Consider the following 4,405-nt stretch of genomic DNA (forward strand, 5'->3'; position numbering starts at 1 on the left):
GCACCACAAACCCAGGCCTGGAACAACTTATTCCTGGGTGGCTGAACTATTCCTGTGTCAGCCATGCCAAGCACAGATCTAAGTAACCTGTCACCCCATACAGTCAGCAGCAGTTGTGCAAGTCCTCGTGCAGTGTAACAGTGTGGGGGCTTTGTGATTGGCTTATGAATAATTCTGTTCTGCTGCCTTAAAGTCAGGTAGCACGCTGCGGGGAAAGTATAGTCTTAATATCATAAACTAAAAATGTCAGTGGTAAGAAACTTTATATTTTTTATTTCTTAGGTTACTGGCAGATATTTCCAACAGATGCCAGTTGCAGCAACACCATCTCCTAGCTGGCTGCAAAGTGACTCAGTACGAGGACCTCAATTAAGGCAAAAGAAAGCCGACCAGGATCGACAACCTTGTTTGTCTTTTAGAATAAACACACTGTAAAGTGTACAATTTTTACCTGGGGTTTGGCAACTTCTCTATGGTTGACAGAGAAAGGGTCACACAGGAAGAAGAAAAAGATCATTTATCCATCAACTTTGAGCAAAACTGGTCATTTCAAACCCACTGGGTTTTTTTTGTTTTGTTTTGTTTTTTGTTTTTTAGGGGTGGTACCAGGGATCAAACTCAGGACCTTGTGCTTGCCAAACAAACACTTATTCCACTGAGCTGTCTCCCCAACCCTAAACCCACTGTTGATACCAAGTTGATTTTACAAACACTAATGACACTTCTCATCCTTCTGGGCTCCAAGATATAATGATGGATGAATGAATGACACACTATCAAAAGTATGTAGTCCTGGCATGTTGCGTAAGTTTGTCTTCCTTGGTTCTACAGTCAGGGCACTACCTCTCCAGCTCCATAAAACAGCCTCCGTGAATGAGTGAAAATGTCAGGTGAGACAAAAATCTTGAATTAAAGACACAATTCAGAGTTAACTCAACGGATATGACCACTTAGACATTTGTAGTAGTATTAGTGTCAATTGCTCATTATTCAAAAGCCTCTGCGAGGTCAGTCTCGGTGGGGACCTTGAACAGGGAAAGAGTAACAATCCACTCAGCTGTAGAATCTGGAGATGGAGACATTCTTCCATCCACTTATTTATAAATTCATTTATTCAACAAATACTTATCAAGTCCCTAGTATGAGTGTCTCCTGTGGTGGGTACTGAAATGCCAAAGTGAATAAAGAGAAATTATTCCTGTTTGAGGGCTTTGTATTCAAGTGGAATGGATAGAATATAAGCCAGCCAGAAAATAAAAAATACTATTTCACCAAGACTAGTGCTCTAAAGTATGAAAAAATAATAGAAAAAATTTAAGTGACAGAATAGGAGGCCAAATAACTGACAAACATAACGAGCTGGCTAATTTTTGTTAGAAAGAAGAAGCACATACTGTAAGACTATACTTTAGGGCTGGTGAGATAGCTCGGCAGGCTAAAGTGCCTGCTTAGGCAAGCTCAGGCAAGCGCACGGACTGCAGTTCATTCCCCGCACCAAATGCCATGCCAGCCCCATCCCCAGGGTGGGCTGAGCCAGCCGCAGTATCCAGGCGTAGAGGCACATGCCTGTAATCCCAGCTCTGGGGAGGCTCAAAACAGGAGGCTCTCATCCATTTATTTATAAATTCATTGGATCATTGAGTCCAAGATGTGTAGTGAGACCCTGTAACAACCAAATACATTTTTTAAAAAGGCTACACTTAATTGCCATTTTAGTTAACAAAATACCAAGAATATTGTGGAAGCAAAGAAAGAAGGAAAAGACCTAACAAGTCTCAGCTCAAGTCCCCCATGTACCCTCAATACTCTAGTGATACACAGCAGCTGCCATGGTATTTTGAGCAGGACAAATTCAGGATATAGCAAAGGAATAATTAGTTCCTAAGATACAACTAGAATGACACACCAAAGACAAAGGCTTTGAAAGCATATAAATGCATTTAGAGCAAATTTTCCACATCACTTTATTCTTCTTCTAACGTACTGTCAGTATGAAAGATTCTGATCACTGGTTCCTGTGGTGTAGAAGAGGTACCTCAAAAATCTCTATGGTTGAAGAGAAAGCATCACACAAGAAAAAGAAAGGGTCTATCTTGTTCTGGACGCAAGATGGGGGAGAAAACATAGAGGGTCAAGAAGGAAAGTGAAGGAGGAGAGACAAGGAAACATGAGCCTCCAAATCCTCCTCATCTTGGTTCCCACCATGTAAAAGAAGAAATACGTTAAACAGATGAAGTGTCCCTAAGACAAGCTACCTCGAGCCAATGAGATAGCTCAGTGGACTAAATGCTTCCTTCAGGCTAGTGCAGGGACTGGGGTTTGATTCCCAGTACCCCATGCTGAACCAGCCCCACCCCCAGGCACACTGAGCTACCCACCAAGACCCAGTGTGGTGGCACATGCCTGTAATCCCAGCACTGGGGAGGCTGAAAACAAGATCCTTATGAGTTTGAGCTTTGTAGTGAGACCCTGTACCAAATACATAATTTTTTTTAAAAAAAAAGTGGTTACATCTTAAGACAGATAAGCTACTTCCAGGTTAGAGTCTCAAAAGCCCAACACCTAGCAAAGGCTCCAACTAGAAGCACCTTTGCAGGATGTGCCTAAACAAAGACATCTTTAGTTTAAGCACCCCCAAACCACTCCTAGTTTACTGTTGCCTGGATTGAAGATGAAATGAGTCCGTAGGTCCATATGCTTGAAAGCCAAGAGGAGCTCAGCAGTTGGGAAGCCAGTGGCCATCACTCCAGGGCCCAGAAGACCCTGGACCCAAAGGCCTCCAAATCTCTGCCGCCCTAGGGCCCTATGAGCCTAAGCAACACACCTTTTGAGACTCAGTGTTATAGCAAGGGGGGGAAGATGATAGAAACTGACATTCTGAATATTTTCATTCATGAGAAACTGAGCACAACCTAAAAGGACTGTTTACATTGTCAGATTGAATTAATTTTAAGACATACTAGAATTTTGCGTCATCACATAAACCAGCAGGTAAGAGCTCCTGGACCAGACAGGCTCTAGACTAAACAAAGGAGCTCCATTCCTCGTGCCCTAACTGTCCTGTGACTTAAATTCTGAACTCTGCCCTCCAAGCCACAAGGTCTCTGCACCTCTCATGTGCACTCCACGCAGGGCTTAGGTACCCATGTTGGAGAAACAGCTGCCATCAGACTTCGGCTCCCCTTATTCACAACTGGATAGTCATTCATGCTATTCAGAATAAAATTATGGAGTTCCTTTTAAATTGATCCGGCAGTAGCTACTTTCTGAGGCCACATTGTTCAATGTGTGCTGAGATTTTCTTTAGAGATTAGAACGTCAGAAGGCTGCTGAGATAAGGCATATCATCAGAGAGACAAAGCCTCCTAGAAATGAAGTGCATTTAAAAGTGTTGGATCAGAGAAAAATAGGAAGAATTAAAGCTTCCATGACAACCATCTCATCAACCTGGACCTTATGTTATTTCTTCCTTACTTTCAAAGATCACAAATAAGCTCAAGAAGTGAAAAAAAAAAAAAAAAAAAAAATCTGCTCTCAACTACTAAATCCTGGTTTGCTTTGGGAAAATGTAAATACAATCATGAGAAGGGGTTATTGATATAAATGTGATTATAAGAGACTCCTAATTTCAAAAAAGTCCAACTATTAAGGCATTTTTAGCAAAATACGCAAGTAAAGACTTGAATTAAATAAAATCTTCTTCTGAAAAAGAAGGGTTAGGGACAGATTGATTGATCATTTGAAAATATTTATTTTTGGACCAGCGTTTGATTCCCTATCACACATGCTATGCGAGCCCTGTTTCAGGGGCACACTAGGCCAGCAACAGTATCTGGGCGTGGTGGTGCATGCCTGTAATCCCAGCTCTTGAAAACAAGAGGATCACTGCGAGTCCGAGCTGCATAGTGAGACCCTGTACCAAACACAAAAATGGAAAAAAAAAAATTATTTTCCAACTACTTCAGAGGCTAAGGCAAGAGAACCAATTTGAAGCCAAGCTAAGAATTCAACAAGACGGGACTCCTCCCCCAGGGCGGGGTAGTTGGAGCCCAACATGGCGGCCTGCCGCTACCGCTGTTTCCTTAAGCTCTGTGAGGAGTGGCCAGTGGACGACACCAAACGGGGCCGGGACTTGGGCGCTTACCTGCGGCAGCGGGGAGCACAGGCCTTTGGGGAGGGAGAAAATACCCAGGTCGCTGAGCCCGAGGCCTGCGATCAGATGTACGAGAGGTTGGCACGACTCCGTTCAAACTACTGCAAACACAAGTACCCTCGCCCGAGAGACACCAGCTTCAGCGGCCTGTCCCTGGAGGAGTACAAGCTGATCCTGTCCACAGACACCCTGGAAGAGTTTAAGGACATGAACAAAGGCCTGTGGAAGAAGCTGCAGGAGAAGTTTGTCCCC

At 43.4% G+C, this 4,405-nt stretch overlaps 1 pseudogene across 1 annotated transcript in view; it reads left to right on the forward strand.

Moving 5' to 3' along the window:
* Positions 1 to 4,024: 4,024 nt before the first annotated feature.
* LOC101573770 overlaps positions 4,025 to 4,405 on the forward strand; it is a 33,145-nt pseudogene continuing 32,764 nt past the window's right edge. The window contains exon 1 of the transcript XR_001117124.1: positions 4,025 to 4,399. The product of XR_001117124.1 is annotated as a ubiquinol-cytochrome-c reductase complex assembly factor 2 pseudogene (transcript). The remainder of the gene's footprint in view (positions 4,400 to 4,405) is intronic.

Source organism: Octodon degus, unplaced genomic scaffold, assembly GCF_000260255.1.
Source record: "Octodon degus isolate 3935 unplaced genomic scaffold, OctDeg1.0 scaffold00004, whole genome shotgun sequence".
Lineage (NCBI taxonomy): Eukaryota > Metazoa > Chordata > Mammalia > Rodentia > Octodontidae > Octodon > Octodon degus.